General features: G+C 46.1%; 1 protein-coding gene across 3 annotated transcripts in view; it reads right to left on the reverse strand.

Annotated features, from left to right (window-relative positions):
* SEMA6B (semaphorin 6B) overlaps positions 1–24,064 on the reverse strand; it is a 280,427-nt gene that overhangs the window by 129,641 nt on the left and 126,722 nt on the right. Inside the window, exon 2 of one of the 3 annotated variants that reach the window (XM_029614550.1) lies at positions 23,012–23,250. The exons of the other annotated variants lie outside the window; for them this stretch is intronic. The gene's annotated coding sequence lies outside the window, so the exon portion shown is untranslated. The remainder of the gene's footprint in view (positions 1–23,011; positions 23,251–24,064) is intronic. 3 annotated transcript variants of the gene reach the window in all.

Below are 24,064 nucleotides of genomic sequence, written 5' to 3' on the forward strand. Positions count from 1 at the left end.
TTCATTGATGTTTTATGAGGAAAGGTGATGTTTCTGTTTATCCATTGTTTCACTGTATGCAGAGTCTGGCCATACCAGTTCAGTTTTTGTCTGCATGTTTGTATTTCTACTTTATGGTCTCTTTATTCTGTATTTGGCGAGTGTCTGTCTGTGTGACTGAGGTGAAGAATTCTGCTTGATTACTGTTTCTGTATATGGACTAGCAGCCTGATTTGTTCTGTTTTCTTAATAGGAGGTGTATTGGTGTTTTAGGGCCTGGTGTAATATTTGCAGTGTGTTTCCTTTTCATAGGTAGGTTTATTATTGTTTGAGTCTGGCAGTTAGGGTTTTATGGTATGACAGGTTTCCTATAGGTTCTGAGTACATTTTTTTGCAGGATTTTGTATTATTGCAGTATACAATGTTTCTGGTAGTGGGGGGAATTTGTGTTGTTGTTAACGAAGTGACACCAGAATTTGAATATTATTTTTCTATGGTGAGTGGTAAGGGGAAGTGTCCTTGTTCTGTACTCTTTGTCGGGGGAGTTTCTGTGAATGCAGGGTATTGTAGAACTTGAGGTGCAGATTTTGTACTGGGGTTCTGTCCTATCCCCAGATTTCATTCACATATAGAAGAATTTTTATTGAGTAATGGTCTCAAATAATTTTCGTGGTAGTGTTACTAGATGGTGGAAACTGGCATGGGGTTTCTGTATTACCTAGAAGGTTCTTCTGTCTAAAGACATAGAACATAGAATAGAGATCATTTGTGTGATGTCTAATTAAGTGCTTTTATAGGATTGTTCTTGGGGGAGGGGAAGATGATGATCGTGACTGAGTTAATTATCAAAATTTCAGAGGGAGGAAAGGAGGGCTTATAGGTGTGTCTTGGATATTTTTAGACCCAGCGTAACAAACCGAGGGTATGGGAGAAATCTGAACCTGGGTTTCCAGTAGTCTCTGGACCAACCATTGGCATCCATCACTTTACTTGCAATGAATTAGAACATATACGCCAAAACGGATTTTGTTCATCTCATGCCAAGTCAAGAATTATTATAAGCAAATCACTGAAATGATTTGATGCTGTTGGGTGTATATATATCTACAGCTCCCCCTTTCCTTCCCCTCTACTCTTGTAAAACAAATGGTCTGAAAAAGGTCCATATTCAGCCGCCGTGTGGCTCAGCTAGTTATCTGGATACACTTACGGGGCTAACTTAGCCCATATATTCAGTGGTGTAGCCACGCAATTGAATATATCTGGCTATCTTAAAGCTAGCCAAATAAGTTTATCCAGCTAACTTTAGGACAGGTCTATGGGCCAACCAGAGTTAGCCAGATAAGTTATCCTCCCAGTTATGCACACAGAACGCCCCTAACTTATTAACCAGCTAGAATTTAGCTGGATAAGTCCCTAAATCTTTATTTAACCAGGTAACTTCTGAGCTATCCAGCTAAATGCTTTGAATATGAACCTCAATGAGACTGGAAATTTTCTCACCTGGTATGTATAAAGTCCCTGAGCTCCCTCTCATGTGCATGTGGAGTGGAGGAGTAGCCTAGTGGTTAGAGCAGTGGGCTATGAACCAGGAGACCAGGGTTAGAGTCCTGCTGTTGCTCCTTGTGACCTTGGGCAAGTCACTTTATTCTCCATTGCTTCAGGAACAAACTTAGATTGTAAGCCCTCCGGGGATAGGGAAATACCTACAGTACCTGAATGTAATCTGCTTTGAAGTGTTGAAAAAAAGTGTGAAAAGCGGAATATAAATCTAAATAAATAAATAAATCTTCCTCCACACAAAACTCTGGTGCTGTCTCTATCCTGGATAATAAACAAATCCAGCCACTAATTTCAACATGTGTATCCTGGAGGTGCACTAGGCAATTCAGTTGTCAGACCTACCAAATAAAGTGAAGAGAGAGCGAAACCCACTCAGAGAGAGAGAGAGAGAGAGACAGCCATCCCCCACACAAAGAAACAGCCCTTGTCCACAGAGCGAGTGCCCTCACCCACATACATAGAGAGCGAGTGAAACACAGCCTTTGCCCACACACAGAAAGAGACAACCCTTGCCCACAGAGACAGCCCTTGCCCAAATACAGAGCCAGCTCTCGCCCAGAGAGAGAAAGAGCTCACACCATAGAAAAAGAGAGCCAGAGTGCCCTCACCCACTCAAAAAGAGAGCCAGAGAGCCCTTGCCCACAGAGAGAGACAGCCCTTGCCCACACAGAAATAACCCTCACCCAGAGAGACAGCCCTCACCTAAACACACAGAGAGCGAGACAGCCATCATCCTCACGAGGGAGACTGCCCTTGTTCACATGAGAGAGAGATAGCCTTTGCCCATATTAAAAGAGCCCTCGCCCACAGAGAGACAGCCCTTTCTCACACAGAGTCAGTCCTCACCCAAACACATAGAAAGAACAAGAGACAGTCCTCATCCTCACAATGAGAGATAGCCCTCATTCACACAAAGAAAGCAACAGAGAGATAGTCTTGGCCACCGAGAGAAAGAGCCCTTGCCCAGAGAGAGAAAGGCAGCCCTCAACCTCACAATGAGAGACAGCTCTTGCTCACACAAAGAAAGAGAAAGACACACAAAGAGAAAAAGAGCCCTGGCTCACACAGAGAGGGAGAGAGCACTCACCCAAACACAAAGAGTGAGAGACAGACCTTGTCCTCACAATGACAACTCTTGCACACACAAAGAGGGACAACCTTGCCCACACACACACACACAAACAGCCCTTGCCCACACAGACAGCTCTCATCTACAAAGAGATAGCCCTCACCCAAACACACAGAGAGTCAGATCTCATCCTCACAATGAGAGACAGCCCTCGTCCTCACCTAGACAGTCCTTGCCCACACAGAGATAACCCTCACCCAGAGAGACAGCCCTCACCTAAACACACAGAAAGCGAGACAACCCTCATCCTCATAATGAGGGAGACAGCCCTTGTTCACACAGAGACAGCCCTCACCCAAACACACAGAGTGAGAAACAGAAACAGATGTTGTCCTCACAATGAGTCCTTCGTCCACATAGAGAGACAGCCCTTGCCCATACAGAGAGAGCTCTCATCCACACACACACACAGACAGTTCTCCCCCACACAGAGAGCTCTCACAGAGAGAGAGAGAGAGACAGCCCCACCCAGAGAGAGAACAAGATATCCCTCGCCCACACAGCCTGATACAGAGGGAGGTATCCCTCGCTTACACATAGAGAGAGAAAGAGAAATAGAGAGACAGTCCTTGCCCATACACAGGTCGATACTATAAAGTGTGCTCAGCCGAGCACACTGTTTAACATGTGGTTGGACTGCGTTTTCGACGCATTTACAGTATAAGAGGTAGTGGATGCGCATGTTGATGAGGCTACTATTTATGAACCCTGGATACTGAAAAAATGTGCGGCCAAGCCGCACTCAGAAATTGTACAGAAAAGCAGAAAATACTGCTTTTCTGTATACCCTCCGACTTAATATCCTAGTGATATTAAGTTGGAGGAATCAAAAATGTTTAAAAAAAATGTGCTGGCTGTTCAAGTTAAGAAAACAGACACTCAATTCTACCGGCGTCCATTTTCCTAACCTATGGCTGTCAGCAGGTTTGGAAAACAGACACGTAAAATTGAGCGTCTGTTTCCTGAACCCACCGACAGCCACCTCTCCTGGGTTTCTGCTGCTAAGAAGGCGCTAGGGGCGCGCTATTGTCCCTAGCGCCTCCTTTTTAGTGCGACCCCCTCATTTAAATACAGGATGACGTGCTCAGGAGAAGTGGCAGGGCGCCCGTTTCCCTGCACTCTTATTGTATCGGCCTGACAGTCTGGCATAGAGAGAGACAGTCCTCTCATTGTCACAAACAGGAGAGGCAGAGGCTTGCTCTTTACTTGGGAGTAGTGGAAGGTGGAAAGTTTGCCTGTCCCTAGCTCAGACTGTTTCCTAGCAGGGAGAAGACAGAGCAGGTGGGATAAGACCATGCTGAATAATGGAGGCCAGCAGTGCATCTCAGCAGGCAAAGCTGTATGCTGTATGCTGAAAGCATCCACTCTTCTCTTCCTTCGCACAGAGCCCACCTGCCAATCTATCCCGACTTAAGTGTGGCTGGAGTTGTTTGTCTGCGGGAGAGCAAGAAATTACCAAATGACACTCCTTTCTGTTTCTCTCCAGGCTACAAATAGAACTGAAACAAGGAGATAGCTGAGTCGCTGCAGGTAGCCCAGCCAAGAGATTCTGTGCCTTCAGCAAATCTTAGCCTCAGCTGGCTTTCCATTCATCAATGAAAGACAAAAGGACCCAAGAAGTAAAAAAACAACAACAACAAAATGGATGAACTGTTAAAGCCAGGAAGGAGGAGTAAAAATCAGAGTATGGGCCATACCAGGGCCGGTGCAAAGATCTTAGGAGCCCTCGGTGAACCTTCAGTCTTGCATCCTCCCCCTTATGTGCCTGCCTATCAGTGGCATGGCATCCCCCTCTCTCACCCCACTCTTCTCTCAGCCTCTGCCAAGTCTTGCATCCCCTTCCCTTTGCCTTCTGTCCACAATGGCCTGCTCCCTTCTATTATCTTCATCCAGCATCGCTCTTCTCTCCTTCTCTCCCCCCAGCAGCCTCCTTTCTTCTCTTCAGCACAGCAGCAGCATTCCAATCTTTTCCCCCTTTTTCAGTGCTCATCTTCTCTCTCCACCTCTGACTTGGAACAGAAGCCACTTTCTCTCTCTCTATGCCAACTGCCCAGCATCCTCTCTCTCTCTCCACCCACCTAGCACCCTCTCTCCACAACTCCACCACCCAGCCAGCTTCCTCTCTGGTTCCACCTCCCCCATGTATGCCCTTTTCTTTTGTGGTGCTGGGCCTTCACAGTGGGTAGGCAGCACCTGGAAGTTTTTTTCAGCCCCCCCCAAACTTTGTAAGAACCAGCTCTGCCCCACACACACATACATTCCCCCTCCCATGTAGTGAAAAATCTTCAAAGGGTCAACCGTGTTAGTCTGGGGTAGCAAAAATGACAGGAATCAAGTGGCACCTTATAGACTTACCAATTTATTAAAAAATGAGCTTTCGAGGACAGAGTCCACTTCGTCATGCATCTAAGTTCAAACGTGTCCGTCTAAGTAGCGGGAAAGTCACTATTTAGCCAAATAAGTTGGAAATTAGCCAGATAAGTTTGCACAACTCATGTACCTGCATTATTTGCACTTCCAATTTTACAAGGATTGATGAACTGTAAATTTTTATTGCATTAAATTTGACGCTTTTATCTCCTGTAAAATCGGCTTTTACATGCGTAAATCAGGGTATTTTATAACATGTGCATGGCAATGAGATAACCAGTTTTACCATTTAGTTTACCAGTTCACCCAATCCATCTGCAGCTCATGAAGACTCTCCAGGTTCTTCCACGTAAAGTCCCCCCATTGTATCCAGGCCCTCTACCTAGTCATTTTTTCACTTTAACGATATTTACAATCACTTACACCAGATACTGAGCAGAAGTAAATATACGCAAGTAAAAGACGTATGCACGTCTTTCTTCCACGAACAAAGTTACTCGTGGGCCCCAATTTATGCGTGTAAGTTGCAGGTTTTAAAATAGCATGTATTCATGTATGTGCTATTTTATGTGCGCAAGGGCTAATTTTTACATGTGCAATATTTGAAAATTCATCTGATATTGCATTAACCTCATTAGCCCACAACAATTAGAGGGAAAAAGAAAAGACCCTGGATCACAAGTCTAATTCAGCAAGATATATTATAAAAAAAGACGACTACATCTAAGCAGAACCCACTGCCCACAAATATATAATAAGCATCAGCATTCATCTAGCATCTATAAACTCTCTTAGCTGTGCAGGAGCATAAAATAAGAATCTAGAGGCATCAAAGATTACAACGCACTTGCAAGGATGTCTGATTACACACATGGCCCTCAAGGACCACACTTCTGGCCTCATTGCCGAGAACGTCCTCCTTCAGGCTTGCGTGGCCTTAGCAAGATCAGGAAAGATCCAAAGTTTCTTCCCTTAAATAATATATGTCGGTGATTAAATTAAAGAGAAAGTAGATTTATTGCAATCGTGAGGGAAAATAAAAGCTACAAGCAAAGTTGCCTCCTCTGGTTTCTCCAAAAAATTAGATCAATGGAAGTTTCCACAAAATCTTTTTCCAAAGTTTTCTTAGATGATAATGCATATTCCCAATTGGTGGTAGAGTAGCTTCAGGGATCTGTAGAACCTCCTTCATAATGTGACATTCATATAAGACTTAAAAAGTTCAGAGGGGGAAAGAAGCCGAACCTCTCAAAAATTAAGTATACGCAAATTAAAAAACCAAACAGAATTTTCCAAATTTTCTACCCTCCGAGAATACAAGGTTAACCTGAACGTCTTTTACTGGCACCTACTGAGTGAGGTGGAAGTGTCAGTCTCTTCTCACAGTCAGACATACCTTCTCCCTGAGACTGAAATTTTGAATGCATGTCCAATGTTAACTTATCTAGGGAAGAAACGGACTTCTTGATTGGCCCCCATGGCTGACCACAAACTGTCCAAGACAACTAGTACAGGTTTATTAAAGTTAGCTCTGACCTTGAGTCCAGAAATGGCAGATTGCAGAGCTCCTTGCTGGCAGAGGACTTCCATCAGGCACAAACAACGCAGCACAAGCTGCCTTGACTCCTTCCATCGGCTCCTGGGGACGACAAACATCTCCCAGCTGCATTTCTCTTGCTGGCTGGGGCAGTGAAACGCTGTCTGATGAGACAGCAGACCCGCTAGATCCCTCCAACTGCACTGGCATCTCCTTCACCGCTAGAGCAGCGCTATCCAGGGCCTTCAGCATAGATTGGCTATCGGAGCTAAGCAAAATTTCTTCTGCCAACGGGTTAGCCACCCCATATCCAGCCAAGCCAGACTCTAATGATGCAACAGGCAGGATGAGTGCATGTCTGAGCAGGGCTGTCTGCTGGGGCTTGGCTGACTGAACACCAGACGCTGTTCTTCTTCCCTTTTCCCCATGTTGTCTAACTCAGGAAAAACTGAAAGCAAATTAGCAACTCAGGGGAGCTCAGATGCCATCTTGGATTCTCCCTCTTCACTTGCACGTAAAGCCCCGGGACACGTGTAAGTCCTGGCACTTTACAAAAGGGGCGGTGCTGGGGTGGGGCCAGAGGCCTCCGACATAACGGCCATTGCTGCTGTGTCAGAGGATCGCGTGCTGGCAGGCTGCTGGTGTGCGCAACTTGCGCCTGCCTCTAGGCAGGCGCAAAAGGTAAGACAAGAGTCGGGGGGGGGGTTAGAGGGAAGGGATCAGAGGAAGGCAGCGTGGCTCGGCGCGTGCAAGGTGCACAATTGTGCCAACCCCAGATTTTATAACATGTGCACACCTGCGTGCAATTGTTATAAAATCGGGCGTACATGTGAGCGCACTGGGTAGCATGCGCACATGTAGGCCGCACGCGGTTCTTTTAAAATCTACCCCTTTATTTTTCCAGTCCTGTCCACCCCGCAAACAACTCTCCTAAAAATGGCTTAAAGCATGAGCAATGTGAAGCAGCACACATACTTTTAACAAGAGGATGAACAATTTTCAAATCACCAATTTACCCAGGCAAATAGCTTTGAAATGTACCCTCTACCTCAACATACAGCATCCTAGTGGGTGGACCAAAACTTCCGTTGTCAAATTACTACTACTACTACTACTTAACATTTCTAGAGCACTACACAACATATGCAGCACTGTACAAACATACAAAAAGCCAGTCCCTGCTCAATAGAGCTTACATCTAATAAATATAGGTAAAATATGTGGGTTCTTAGGTATTTTTAGCTGAGAGGACATTGCAGGAGTGGCCAACTCTGAATCTCTAGAGCCACAAACATTTGTTTTCCAGGATGTTCATAATGAATATACATGAGATAGATTTGAATACAATGGAAGCAGTGCATGGAAATCATTTTGGATATCCTGAAAACCAGGCCTGTTTATGGCTCTTGAGAATTAAGGTTGGCCACCCCTGGCATAAATGGAGTATATACAGATGGGTGTGGCTGATCTACAAATGTCTCCCAAAGATGACCTGTGCTAAAAACCCAGCAGTGCTGTAGAGAATACAGCGCTTCCCAACCTTATCCTGGTGACCACACAGCCATATCCAACATGAACACGCATGAGGGATGTATCTACATCAGAAACATTTGAGGATGATTATTCAGAGGAACTGAAACAAATCACAATGAACCAAGAAGATGTAATAGTTCAAACTGACAAATTAAAAATAACAAATCACCAGGATTGGATGGCATACACCCCAGAATTCTTAAAGAACTAAAAAATTAAATTGCAGACTTATTACTAATTCAAATCAGCATTGGTACCTGAGAATTAGAGCGTGGTCAACCTAATGCCCATTTTTAAAAATGGTTCTGATATGAATATGGGAAACTACAGACCAGTGAGCTTGACATTGGTGCTGGGCAAAATGGTAGAAACTGTTCTGAAGAACAAAATTACTGGCCATCTGCATAGATATAGATTCATGAAGCACAGCCAACATGGATTTAGCAAAGGAAGTCTTGCCTTACATATCAATTAGATATTTTTGAAGGAGTTAATAAACATTTGATCAAGGGTGAGTTGGTTGACACGGTGAACCATGACATCTTAATAGCGAGATTAAAAGAAATAGGATTAACAAACATCACAATTAAATGGTTGACATCCTTCCTCCACCAGAGATCATTTCAGGTCAAGATAGGTGACACAATTTCAGATAAGCTCGAACTTAACACCAGTGTACCACAAGGCTCCGCCTTGTCGGCTACTCTGTGTGCCACCTCTTGGCCGGCCTTAGTTTGAACTTCTATATTTATGCCGACGACATACAGATACTCATTCCTATTACTGATACGCTTGAATAGACTTTGAAATTAATCAACATTTACCTGGCTGCAATAAAACAACTCCTCTGCCATATGAAACTAGCCATCAACATGTGAAAAAACAAGTTTATACTTCTTGACAGGAAACAAAAAACCAATAGTCAAAACACAATGGGGCAGATTTTTATTCTTACGCGCGCGGAGTACATTTGTGCTCGCTACCCGGCGCGCACAAATGTACACCCAATTTTATAACATGCGCACGCTGCTGCGCGCATGTTATAAAATCCGGGGTCGGCACGTGCAAGGGGATGCACACTTGTTCACCTTGCGCATGCTGAGCCCTAGGGGAGGCCCAATGGCTTTCCCTGTTCCCTGCCCAATGGCTTTCCCTGTTTCCCTGTTCCCTGCCCAAGGCAGGCGTAACTTGCGTGCGCCAGCCAAGCTGCCAGCACGCAAACCTCCGGTACAGCTGCTGTGCCGAAGGACTCGGGACCGCCCCTGGACTGCTGCCCCGTCCCCTTCCCTGGACCACCCATTTTTGAAAGCCCCGGGACATACGCGCGTCCTGGGGCTTGCGCGCGCCGCTGAGCCTATGCAAAATAGGCTCGGCCCGCGCAGGGGTAGGTTTTCGGGGGTTATGCACATATATTACACGCGTAACCCTTTGAAAATCTACCCCAATATCGCTGTCCAACAATATTAAGATAGATCTGTCCGATTCAGTGAAAGACTTAGGAATAATCATTGATTGCGAATTAAACTTTAAGAAACATATTTCCATAAAATTACGAGAAGGGTACAACAAACTGTTAGTCCTTAGACGGCTGAAACCCCTCTTGGATTTCAACGATTTCCGTTCAGTGTTACAAGTGCTCATATTTTCTTCACTTGACTATTGTAATTCTTTATTATTAGGCCTGCCCCAATCATCATTACGCCCTCTCCAAGTACTGCAAAACTCTGCGGCGAGAGTCTTAACAAATTGTAATAAACGTGAACTCATCACCCCAATATTGATAAATCTTCATTGGCTCCCAATAATCCAGAGAATAACATATAAAATATGCTGTATTCTACATAAAGCCATTTACGGACAAAAAACTGATTGGTTAAATTTTTCAATTCGCCTGCATGCTCCTCACTGATCTTTGAGATCTGCTAACAAAGGGCTTCTTCATGTTCCTCCAATAAGCACAGCACACTTAGCCTTAGTTAGAGACAGAGTTATTTCAATCGCAGGCCCAAGTTTGTGGAACACCATGCCGGCACTTCTAAGATTGGAGACAGAGCCTAAAAAATGTAAGAAAGGCTTAAAGACCTGGCTCTTCGAGCAAGCCTATTCAGATAACTTCCAAAAGGTCATTAAATTCTTAATCCCTCTACATTTTTTACATTTATTATAGATCTTTTAAAAAAAATCTCCTTTAATATTTGTTTTTTGTATGTATTGTATAGTCTCCTTGACTTTGTTACTGCAATGTATTAACACAGGGAAGCAAGACAGCAGCTCGCTTCTTCTCATCCCCCGTACAAACACACATAACAACAGTATGGATTTAAAACATATCCGCAATTTATTATCAAATTAACCTGAGCCCCTCAACTTGTTAACAATTATAACCAAATAAATATGCTCCACCCCCCACCCTTGTCTCCTTCTTCCCCCTCTTCACTTACCACCGCGTCCCAATGATAAGACTCCGTCGACATTCCCCCTCTCTTTCCCCGCCGCAGCCCCCAGCGAGGGTAAGCACCAGCCTGAGCATCGGCCCCCCCCTTGCTCATAGGCCTTCCCATGTAGCGGCCCCAAGCTACACGAGACTTTCCCCTCCCCCTCCAATAACCTTTACAATGCAATACAAACATACCCCTTAGGGCTCGGGTTTCCGCCACAAACAAAAATAACCACTGCGGCCCTACACATATCGGATTTGTTGTTCCAATCCTTCCTGCAACACATTATTGAACATGTCATTCCCAATATCAGAAAGATGAACCCCATCCCTCCTGAAAAACCCGCCAATCAAGTCCCATGACCAATCATGCGGTATCCAGAAACCACCCCTTATAACCAGCCACTTACCAATTTGGCAGTTCACTTTTTTGACGCCCCTACGCCATAAGGGCTTGGTATGATTCTTCATTCAGATTATAATATCCAACCACCCAATTCTCGTGCCTGGCATCATATTCATGATATCCGCAAGGTCTTTCCTTTTATTCATTATCAAATCCCGACAAGACAACTTCCCAATGTCATTACCCCCCAAATGCACAATCATTATCCGCGGAAAGCCCTGTATCCCCTTTTGCTCTTGCAGGAAAGATGACAACTGCCCCTAACGCATGCCCCTGCGTCCGAGCCACTGGATTGTCCATTTGCTAGTGTCCAGGTTCAGGTTCTCTCCATACGATTGCCATGCTGCCCTCTGCTGCGCCCAATGGACAAAGGTCCATGACCCAAGCACATTCCTGATTACGAGGAAACCTCTGCCATTCTGCAAGGAAAGGAACCTTGTTATGTATATGCCTGTATATGTACCTCCCTCCCCTGAACCCACGAATCATCACTTTCGGACATATGACCTGTATGCCTCCGATTTTCATCGTCCGATCTTTTGAATCATCCTTGCTGGCAAACCTAATTCTGCTGCTGTGGTTGCCACCCTGATCCGAAACGAATGCGGCATGAAGTACTCCGCGTCCCACTCTAAACTTTCGACTGCCCATTTCAAGACTTTGGAAAATTGAAAAATAGTTAGGGGCAAACCATCCTCATGCACCAAAAATGCTCCCTGGACCGCCGGTCTGACCTGTATGAACGCTTTGACACTACGCACCGGGCATGCCTCCTTGTTGCTAGCTGGCACCAAGGAAATCCAATGCCCCCTGCCCTTCTGATCTGTCTTGGATTTATGAATGCACAGGGTCACTGAATAGCTCATCCAGCAGGCCAGCCCCCAAAGCATTCTTTTTTGATTTGGCGACCAACTCGCTAACTTGCATGGCCCCACAAAATGCCAGCGAAAATGCTGCTCAAAACAACGAAACTTCATAACAAGACCAGGAAACATGAGCCACTTGTTTGGCTATCCTCAACAGATCGGCATACCTAATCAGCCGCCTTTTGTCCCCAACTCTCTCCTCCCCTCTCCCCCAGCCACTAATACCTTCTTTACCAAAAAACTGTTGGCTGGCGGACCCCAACCTCCCAACTTTTGAAAAAAATGCAAAACCTGCTAACTGTGCACGCACGGTCGCCAACAAATACCCGACTCGTCTGGCCCACATATTAAACTGCACCACGTCGCATTCGCGAACCCACCCCCCCTGCCACCCCAAACTCTGCAAGAAACAAGATACTACTCCTCGACCCTCCAAGTATGATTTCCAAGTAGCCGGCGCCAGTGATTGCTGAATCAATCTCCATGTGTCGTCCTGCCAAGTTGCAATAGATGCTCCGGAAAAGCCTCTCCTTTCATGCTCGCTTGTGGAGCCAATGCCCTGAAGACGTCCCACTTGAAACGAGAAAGAGCATCGGCAATCAAGTTCAAGTTACCTGGGACATGCCTGGCCTTAATGGTAACATTCCATGTCAGGCACAAGAAAACCAATTCCCTTAACAACTCCGCTACACGAGGACATCTGGCAGACTGCTTGTTGATTACTTGCACAACCCCCAAGTTATCACACCAGAACACTACTTTTTTGTTCTGTAATCTATGCCCCCAAATATCCATGGCGACCACTAACGGGAACAATTCTAAGGACATGTTTCTGGTAATTCCCTCTGCCGCCCAATCTACCGGCCACTCCTCAGCGCACCATTACCCTTTAAAATAGAGCCCGAAACCCCCTGCCCCTGCCGCATCCGAATACAATTCCAAATCTTTGTTGGCTACCTCCGGCTCCTGCATCATGCACACTCCGTTAAATGAGTCTAAGAACCTTTCCCTGATCCCCAAATCCTCCTTCACGGCCCACATCACCTGAATAAAATGATGTCCTGCCTTCACACCTACGGTACGCAAAGAAAGCCGACGAATGAAAGCGCGACCCATGGGAATCACACGGCACACAAAGTTAAGGGAGTTTTGTGAGTGACTGCATCTGCTTTAGAGTCATCTTCTTGGAACCTTTAACCAAACTGACCAATTCCTTGAGTTTAACTACCTTATCCATAGGCAACCGCGACACCAGTTCGACTGAATCCAATTCAATGCCTAAGAATGTCAATCTAGTCACTGGGCCCTCTGTCTTATCCCCCGCAATTGGCACACCTAGAGTACTGGTAACTTCGAGAAAACCATCCAACTGTTCTTGGCAAACACATGTGTGTTTAGGTCCCACAAACAAAAAAAAATCATCCAAATAGTGCAATATTGTGTCACACTCCGTATGCTGCACGACCGACCATTGAATAAAAATACTAAAAGCCTCAAGTAGGCACAAGAAATCACACAACCCATGGGTAAACAACGATCCACAAAATAACCTCTTTCAAAAACAAAACCCAACAAGGGAAAGCTGTCCGGATGAATCGGTAACAACCGAAATGCCGATTCTATATCCGCCTTGGCTAAGAAAGCCCCTTGTCCCACTCCTCGCAGTAAACTAACTGCTTCATCGAAAGAAGCGTATTTCACAGTACATTCCTTGTGTGGCATAAAGTCATTGACGGACGACCCCGCTGGAGAGGACAAATTCAATATCAACCTAAACTTTCCAACTGCCTTCTTGGGTATCACTGCCAGCGGCGACAGATGCATCCTAAGGAACGGAGGCCTGTCAAACGGCCCAACAACCCTACCCAACTGCACCTCCTAATTCAACTTTTCCCTAGCCACCTCTGCCAACCTGTAGGCCGACCTCTCATTTCGTGCCCGCCCACCCTGACCCCTCGTAAGGTATACTAAAATCAAAACTAAAACCACTCATTAACAAGCTCGCTGCTGTGGCATTGGGATAACACCACAACTACTCCCTCAATACAAGAACGACTATCGGTGAATCTGCTTTCTGATTCAGGACCCTAAGATTAACCACCTTTAACGGCGGTATTGTGCCCTTGCAGACATTTGATTGCGGGATGGGCCGCTCCACAGGAGGAGCAGGCATACCGAAACTTGCACTCTGGAAAAAGACATGTGAGCTTGTTAAAGCGCCAGCAGATGTCTGAACTTCCCCCGAACCCTTTGTTTTGCGTCTCATACTTACGTCCTCCCCCTGACCCACGAAAGGACCCACTCTTACCACCATTGGTCCCCCACACCCCTTTGAATTCCCACTTTGGGTAGTGCTAACCTCCCCTCCGACTCCTGTGCCTTTCCCCGTGCCTACTCCCTTAAAGGTCATCTGGGTGAGCCACAGATGAATGTCCTGTGTACCCCAGGACATGAACCTGTTGCCCGTCATGTTGTCCCAAAACTTTTCATCATAGTTGAGCCAAGCCTAACCTTCATAATCCTTAAATGCACCCAGGATGCTGTCTGCATAGGACAGCAACGCTCCATACTGGGTTGGATCAAAATGCCCCACGCCACTTGCCAGCCTACCGGTAGCATATCCTGCAACATCCCACCGCCTCGCCCGGTCGCCTGCTCGCCTGGCCCTCCGTCCCCTGCTGCCACTTGTGTTCTCTCCAAGCTTCCTGCTTGGATGTTCCTGGGAACGCTCTTCCTCTGGAGCTGAAAAACACTCAACCTCTCTTTTGTCCCCCTTAGCTCCCTTTGTACCCACACCTCCCTGCCATTGACTCGAGGGACAAGGTCCCGGGAAATGCCTCTCCTGACTTCTTGCCCCTGTATGCCTACTCTGCCCTTCCAGAAACCTCCCCCAGCATGCCTTTCCTCCTCCCCATGCTCGATCCCAAAATCTAACAGCCACTCCCCTATGCCGCCCCTACCTCCATGTTCACCCCTCCTCCCGGGCTGGGGTCTGATTCCAAATCGCGAGTCCATGTACTGGCTCACCATGTCTGCTATCAGCTCAACCGTCGGCTCTCCGTGTACCCCTGATTGACCCGGGGCAGAAATCTGAGCACTAGGATGGGGCCGTCCCCTGCGCCCTAAGACATGACTTTGGATGACACCAGCTACTTTGGCTGACCCTGTCACCGACCTCTTTCCTTTGCAACATGCCTTGATAATTGTGTTGACCCCCTCAGGCTCTGCGGTGACTGAGTTGCCCTGGCAACCGGGACCTTCGCTCTGCCTAAAATCCCGGTGCCCTGGGTGAGCTGATGTGGCCTTGGGCTGGCAGCTCTCGTTCCGTCGGACCTCCCTCTGCCCATTATTAATCTACTCTGCCCCATGGGAGCCGCCTTCCTAACTTGTCCTGCCCCTTCTAACCCCGATGCCTGCGAAGCCCTCCGCTGCGTGCTGCGGGAAGGCCCGGCTGTATGCCCGAGAGCGTCTGCACCCGGGAGAAAGGTATCGGAGGGGGAGAAAGGATGGGGCAGGTGAATGGTGCACGAACCACGGCGGGGAGGGGGGGCAGGGCCAACGGGTGGGACGGGGCAGGGTGAAAGCTCACCGCCCAACGCGATGTAAATCTCGGCCTCCCAACCCACGGCTGCGAAGGAGGGAGGAGAAGGGGAGCGGGGGAGAGCAGCCTGTACAAAAAACGGAGTGCCAGCCGACTCCGGGATGCTCTCCCCGAAGTCCAAAGAACATGTCTCGGGGGGGAGGGGGGGCCACAGGGGGTAGTGCCGTCGATGATCCCAAAAGGAGGGGGACCCTCAAGGAGGAGCCACTTACTGCAGAGGGCCGAGCCGGGGAAGAAATCACCACATCCCCATGGGCCATGCTGCTGGCCGGCGCTGCTGGGCCCCTCCTCATATCCGATACGTTGCTAGCGATACGGGCTCTGGCACGCTTCATCCCTGAGAAAACCTGGGCGATGAAATAAAAAACAAAAACCCGCCTAAAAAGCGAAAACCCCCCAGAAAATAGCAATGGAGCAAACGCAGTAAAAAACCTGCTGCTTGCTTCGCTGCTACTCGCTGACTGAAATCAGCTCCCCGCGCCAAAACTCCTTGAGCTCCTGTGCAGCCAATGAGGATGCAGCAATTCAAATTGTTGCCATTCTTGCCGGTTGCTCGCCCCCCCGCTGCTCCCCCCCCTCACGTGACTCACTCTCTGCTCCTAGCCACGTGTTAGCTGCGCTTCACGTCTTTGATTTTGTTTTATTCTTTTGTAAACCGCTGTGATGTAATTACAAATGACGGTATATAAAATCTTTTAAGTAAATAAATAAATATAGTATATCTGGATTTTCAAAACGTATTGACAAAGTCCCTCACAAGAGACACATCAGGAAATTAAAGAGTCATGGGACAGGAGAAAATGTCCTGTTGTGGATTGGTAACGGACTACAAAGAGAGGCACCCCTTGTATATTTATACTCCTACTCCTTTAACAATAATAATATATTTTTCTCTTGAACCATAGTTAACCTTGTTACTTATATTTTTCTGTTCCTCTCGTTTCTCTCCTACTACTTGTTGGGGTCTCCTCCCGACCCCCAGTTACTCTTAGTATCCCTTCTCCCCCCCCCCCGTTATTTGTAATTTCCACCTTTTTGTTATCATGTAAACCAACATGATGTGTATTTTAATGTCGGTATAGAAAAATTGTTAAATTAAAATAAATAGGACTGAATGGCCATTTCTCTCAGTGCAGAAAGGTAAATAGTGGAGTACCCCAGGGAATTGTACTGGGACTGGTGCTTTTTAATCTACCTTATAAATGGCCTGTGACCGACGGCCCGCAAATGCGCAGTAGAGCGCAGCTCTACTGCGCATGTGCGGGCAAGGATGTCGATCAGAAAAAAAAAATGGCGGTGGGGCCGCAGGAGCGGGAGGAGAAGCAGCGGCGCCCCGCGCGCGCGCGGTGCCGCTGCTTCTCCTCCCCAGATCTGCCGGCAGATCTCGGGGGGGGGGGGTGTCACTCCCGCGCCCCCCCCACCAAGATCTGCCGGCAGATCTCGGGGGGGTCACTGCCGCGCGCGCGGGAGTGACCCCCCCCGAGATCTGCCGGCAGGAGCGGGAGGAGTTAATGGAGCCGGGTGAGGGTTGCGGGAAGTCGCGCTTACGGCGCCGGGAGGAAATGGAAGTGGGTGAAGGGAGGGAGGGAGGGAGAGGGGGACTGAGTGAGTGGGAGGGAGGGAGGGAGAGGGGGACTGAGTGAGTGGGAGGGAGGGAGAGGGGGGACTGAGTGGGAGGGAGGGAGAGGGGGACTGAGTGAGTGGGAGGGAGGGAGAGGGGGGACTGAGTGGGAGGGAGTGAGGGAGAGGGGGGACTGAGTGAGAGGAGAGGGAGGGTGGAGAGAGGGGGGTGGTGAAGAGTGAGGGGAGAGAGAATGAGGGGGAGGTGAGAGACAGAGGGATGTAGCCCGTTTTAACGGGCTTTACGGCTTGTAGATTTATAAATGATCTAGAAAGGGGAGTGATAAGCAAGGTGGTCACATTTGCAGATGACACAAAATTAATCAATGTAGTTAAATCTTGAGCTGACTGGGAGGAATTGAAGAGGACCTTGCGAGACTGAAGGATCGGGCAGCTAAACGGCAGATGAACTTTTATGCAGACAAGTGCAAAGTGATGCAAATAGGGAAGAATAATCATGAGTGTCACCATCTAGAATAAGAATTGTTGAGCACAATACTTTGAAATCCTCAGTTCAGTGTGTGGTAGTGGTCATAAAAACAAATGGGATGTTAGGTATTATAAGGAAAGGAATGGAAAATAAAACAGAGGATATCACAAAGCCTCTGTATCGGTCCTTGGCGCAACTGCACCTTGAGTAATATGTTCATTTCTGATCGTCCCCATCTCAAAAAAGATACAGTGGAATTAGAAATGATGCAGAGAAGGGCAACCAAAATGATAACCATGAAGGAACAGCTCCCCTGTGAGGAAAAAGACTAAACAGGACTCTTCAGCCTGAGGATGAGACAGCTGAGGAGAGATATGAGAGAAGGCTATAAAATCATGAATGGGGTAGTTATTTACCCTTTTCAGTAGTACTAGGACTAGGGGATGCTACATGAAGCTAATAGGTAGCACTTTTAAAATAAAGAGAAGAAAGTAATTTTTCACTAGATGTACAATTAAAGTGTGGAATGTATTGCCAGAAGATATGGTAAAGCAGTTAGCATAGCTGGGTTTAAAAAGGGTTTAGACAAGTTCCTGGAGGAAAGTCCATAAACCACTGTTAGCCATGTAGACGTGGAAAAGCCACTGCTTATCCCTGGTTCTGAGTAAGAAGGATTGGACTGATTCTTTGGGATCCTACCAGGTACTTGTGACCTGGATTGGCCACTCTAGGAGACACAATGATGGGCTCGATGGAACTGTGGGACCCAGTACAGCATTTCTTATAAATTTCTATGGCCAGAATATGCAAATTTATCTCACTGGAATATCCTGAAAACCCAGCTAGCTGTGGTGTCACCAGGACAAGTTTGGGGGAGTCCTGGCAAAATTAGTTGGAAGCATTAACCCATCAAAAGTGGGAAGGCGGGTCAGGGAATATCAACTCTCTCAACCCTGGTTTTCAGAGGGATTTGATTAGTGGTACAGAGTTTTATTTTATTTGGATTTAGCTCATGCCTTTTCATTGGTAACTCAAGGAGAGTTATATTCAGGTACAGTGGATATTTTCTTCTTCCCATACGGGTAGATTTAAAAAATGCTGCACGTGTAAAAAATGGGGGTTACGTGCTGAAGTGCCGGGCCCAGAGAAAGGGGCGGTCCGGGGAGGGGCAGGGCTGGAGGTGGCCGGAATAGAAGCCATTTGCTGCTGTGCCGGGGAAGCGCGTGCCGGCAGTCGGCCAGCTGGCACAAGTTGCTTCAGTTCCCACTGAGCAGTAAGCAACAAAACAAAAAAAAAAAAGGTAGTAGAATGGGTTTAGGGGGTGGGGAGGAGAGGGGAAGAGGGAGGGAGTATGGTGGGGCGGGGGGGGGGGGGGGGTAGGGAACTGGGAGAGGCCCGATCTCATCGCAACGTGTACTTTTATAAAATTAGGCACCCCTGCGTGCGCTGCCCGCACATGCTCACGTGAGGTTTTTAAAACATGCATGCGCTGGCACAGTGCATCCATTTGCATGCGCTTCTATTAAAATTTACCCCATAGTGCTTACAATCCAAGGGCTTCATTCACTAAGCATTTTTTCCAGACACAGAATGGGAGAAAGCCTTAGAAAATCAGGCCCTAAGGGGGTCATTTATCAAAGTGCTATATAGTGTTTTTGCATGCGTTAAGGTGTTTTCGCATGACAAACAGCCTAGCTATCAGGGCCCTTCTACAACCAGGAGGGGGAGAGAGAGAGAGAACCTAGCCATAATGCCCTCATACTAGGCAGGTATTTATACCTCTATATGAGGCCTACCTAGTCACTCAAGGTGAGGTTTAGGTATTAGTGTAGGGGTTAGGGGCCACTTTGATATTCAAAGTGAAACGTACGAACAGAACAGTGCTCTCTTGTGAAGATTTGATGACCTTCGGAGTGAGGAAACTCACCCAAAGATGAGATTTGTGCAATGTTCTCTCAACCTAGCTTGATGTTACCCAGGCCTAAGTTTGTATAAAAAGCAACGGAGGGTGAATTGACTTGCCCAAGGTCATAAGATGTGTCTTTGGGATGTGAACCCTGGCTTCTCTGGTTCAGAGTCTGCTACTCTAACAACTAGGCTACTTAGAAAACTGTAATTAAATGTCTTCGCTAGAATAGTTATAAGACAATACTGCCAATGGGAAAAGATGTACTATCTATCATTCTTAGGCCTGGATTCACCATTCTATTGCAGAATGGTGAATCCAGCGAAAATGGGGGGGGGGCGGGCCTGCAAAAGCCAGCAGCCATCGCACCACCACGATGTTATCGCTGCCGGCTTTCGCACCCAATAGCGCCACCATGAAAGGTGGCGCTATTGGGCGCGCTACTGGCGACGATAACGTGGCTTACCTTATTGCCTCCAGCAAAGACATCACAGAGTCCACCCCGACTCCTCCCCTCGCCGCCCCGACTCCACCCCTAGCAAGCTATTGCACGCGATAAGCTTTACAAAATGACCCCCTTGGAGAGGTGCATTTGTTGTTAACAAATCCAAACATTTTCAAAATATTTTCATATTTGTTGCAATTTTAATAAAAGGGCTCCAACAGCCCAGCACATTTAGCACTCAAAGTAAGAGAAGGATATGGAAAATTAATGGTATTAAAGCAACTTAAACCATTATTAAATAAAAATGATTTTAGAACTATCTTAGTCCTTAATTTTTGCAAATACTGATTACTGCAACTCTTTATTTCTTGGCTTACCATCCTGTACTATCAGACCACTCCAAATTTTACAGAATGCAGCAGCAAGGGTATTAACCAGTATTAGAAAAAAGGACCACATCACATCAATATTAGCAGATTTACATTGGCTTCCAATCGAATATTGAATACAGTATAAAACACTCAGTATGCTTCACAAATTAATATACGATGAGCATGCAGACTGGCTTAATACAACAATTCGTCTTCACACACCCATAGGAATTTAAGATCCGCAAATAAAGGCCTATTACTGATACCATCAGTAAAAACAGCACATTTAACTCAGGTTAGAGATAGAGCAATTTCACTCGCTGGGTCTAAAATTTGGAATGTCATACCCGTGAAACTCAGACTTCAACATGAACTCTGCAATTTAAGAAGGACTTGAAAACATGGCTATATACACAGGCTTTTACCACCGAGAAATGAGATTCTTAGAGTAGTTATTTGTGGTTTATTTCTTCTTTTATTAGAATTTTAGTATTTATTGTGTATTTTACATTATTAATGTTGTTTTATGCTCTTATTGATTTTTATAAAATTTTATTAGGTTTTGAGTACTTTGATGTATTTTATTATCTGATTATTAATATTTATCATGTTATTATGTCACAGTGTATGAATTGTAAACCGTTGTGATGGTCCCACTTAACGATGGTATATAAAAGCTGTTAAATAAATAAATAAATATAGAGCCTAGCCCCAGTGCCAAGGACTAGACCCAGGCCCAGCATTGAGGCCTAGTCTTTGTGTGAGACCTAGGTCTGGGGCCAGCACTGAGTACAAGTCCCAGTGCCAAATCCCAGGTCCAGGCCCTAGTCCAGGCTGGGACCCAGCATTGAGTCTTGGTTTTGGCTCTGAGGCCTAGTCCAGGCCTGACACAGAGGCCTGGTCTCAGTACCCAGGCCCGGGCTGGGGCTCAGCATTGATGCCTGCTCTCAGTGCCTGTGCCTTCACAAGGCCTGGTCTCTGTGCCAGGGCCCAGCACCGAGGCTCAGTCCCAGTGCTGAGGCCTCGTACTGAAGCCTAGGCCTAACACCCGACAGTGCGGCCTAGGCCCAGGCCTCCAGTGCTCCTGTTTATGTCCTGGCACTTGAAAAATGACACCGTCTGCTTAGAGGATGGCACTGGAGTGATATTACTTTGGCACCTTCCTCTCGAGCAGACAGTACAATTTTGGCACATGAACTAAACCAAAAAAACATTTAGCAAACTAAATTTAAATGAAAAAATCCCCCAATTACACTTCAGCTTCTTCCAGATCTCAGATATCCCATAATGAGGAGGCTTCCCACTGCTATATGTCGCCCTATCACAAATGTGTGAATTTCATATATGACCAACAGTTGTGCCCAAGGATGGAAAATTAAATAATTTAAGATGAAAAAAGAAGCGGTTCTGTACCAATCAAAGGACCCAGTCTCTCTTCATATAAAGAGAGGTCTTTAGATTATCTTACAACCTAGGAGCTGTTAGTCTTCTTTACCCATGCACCAATTACTGATAATTCATCCACTGGCTGCATGCTATAATAAGGACATTCTAATTTAACAGGTCGTTAATAAGGAAGAGATGTTGTGCTCATTTTGTTACAGAAAGAAAATGGTCAACAAACAAGCTGTAGGTGATACTTTTTTCATCAGACTAACTCAGTACAGCTGCTGAAGAGAGCAGAGCTCTGGAAAGCTCATCATAAATGTATTTAGTCCGATATAAAGGTCTCATCCACAGCTTGCTGGATGATCTTTACGTCTATCTATCCAAGGGCTTCTATTATGACTATTTAATGCAGAAAGAAATCTGAAATCAGTACATTAATGCACTAACTTTAATACTAAGAGGCATATTATCAGAAGTCTAACCAGAGTGAAGGATCCTGAGGAGGTCGAGAATTGCTTTAGAAGGGCATCAACCAGTTGGGGTGCAGATGAGATGAAAGATCTGTGATTAAAAGGCACCCAGTTAGAGATTGTGCTAAACTAACTCCAGGTCCTCCTGATGGACAGCACAATTACTATGCAGATGGAGGGTTTGTTTGGGTAGTTTGGGCAGTGGGGATAATTGTTTGTTATGATGATGATTATTATATTCATTATGTATGTTATATGCAGATTTTAAATTTATGCCTTTTATACTTTATTATTTATGTATTTTTCTATCTTTTGACTGTAAGTCGCTTTGGGCAGTCTTGCGAGATTATGAGGGTGGGATGTTAAATATAAATAGAAATGCTTTACCATGCATCCTAGGCTCAACTTGTTAGCAATGAGTTAGCAATGTATGGTACACAGATTACACAGAAGTCTGAAGATATGTTAGGTGACCTGCCAAAGCTACCAAAGTTTATCCCTTTGATGAATGGTAAACCTTCTCATGGTGATGCTGCAATCAGCCCACGGTAATCACATTTCAACATCTGGCCTGAAAAACAACAAAATTTCTTCCCTCTTAATAGCAGAAAATTTATGAGATATCATCTTTATGTGGTTAGAATAAGAATTTAGAGTAAGAATTTTGCCAACTCCCAGCCAAACCCCCCCCCCCAAACCACATAACCATGTGGGGTGATTCACTGCCAGCCAGTTAGTAATTGGCTTCATTTTCTGCCAGCTTGTTCTCAACTCATCTGCCAACATGTGGGTCAGAAATTTCAGTAAGGGCCTGGCGGTGTTACATTTCCACCCATCTCAGAGTGAAAAAAAGGAAAGAAGGATGATAAATAGAAAAAAATACAGGAAAAGGAACAAGGAAGGGAAAAAGGTTCACTCTCAGCACCTTGTCACACCCATGAGTTAAGGCACCAACTCACTCCTGTTATCCAGCGATAAGCACCAAGACTCTGGCTCCGAGGCACCTGGGACAGATGTAGCCCTGCAGACAACAGCTGGAGCAGGAGATTTCTTGTCCAGAATAATGTCAGGCGCCAAGCGTGATAATAAATTACCGGAGCTGAGCCTTTCAGGGGCTTGTCCACGCTCCGCCAAGGCTTCTCCACATTTAATCTCCTCTCAAAGCCTGGCTCATGCCGTTTCCGTGGTGAAATATGTGCTATAAAAAAAAGAAAAGAAAAAGCCAGGGTACTTCACTAGATTGTGATTAAACTGGCGGTGAGCTCAGCACCCCGAGAACCTGGTTGAGGAAAGAGGGGTTCTCCAAGACCTTTGTGACTGCCAAGGCGTTCTGCAGAGAGGATACTGCGCCCCCGCTGGAATCCCCCATCCCATGCCTGCGAGGTTTCCTCTGGGCTCAAAGGTGGTGCATCAGGGGTTATAAAGCCACACAAGGGAAGGGCTGGAGCAATGATATTAAGCACCCTAGAAGAACCTTCAGTCATACGCCCACCATACACAATTAAAAATGATGCATTTATTCTAACAGATTTTACATGGAAAAGGACATTCAAAGTACAGTCTTCTGAGGTAAAAATATCAAACACACTGTTGTGGTGCCAGTGAGGAAGTCTTGCCAAAAAAAAAAAAAATAAATTTAGAGTCCATATGGTATTAGGCCTATTGTAAGGGATGTTGGATGTGGCTTGGCCCTCAGAAAGCCACGCATAAACAGAATTAGAATTACAATATACTAAACCTCTCATACCCAAACAGCACAAACTGCCAGCACTCAAACAATAACAACCTTATCTACGAAAAAATAATACTGTAAATATTACACCAGGCCCTAAAACACCAATACACCTCCTATTAGGGAAACAGAACAAGTTAGGCTGCTATAGATCCCTATACAGAAACTACATGCTAATAGACTATCTCACCTCTATCACACATGCAGAACACAGACAGGCCCTCACCAAATAGGACTGCCACAATGAATATGCATGAGATAGAGTTGCATGCACCGGGGT

This window comes from Rhinatrema bivittatum, chromosome 8, assembly GCF_901001135.1.
Source record: "Rhinatrema bivittatum chromosome 8, aRhiBiv1.1, whole genome shotgun sequence".
Lineage (NCBI taxonomy): Eukaryota > Metazoa > Chordata > Amphibia > Gymnophiona > Rhinatrematidae > Rhinatrema > Rhinatrema bivittatum.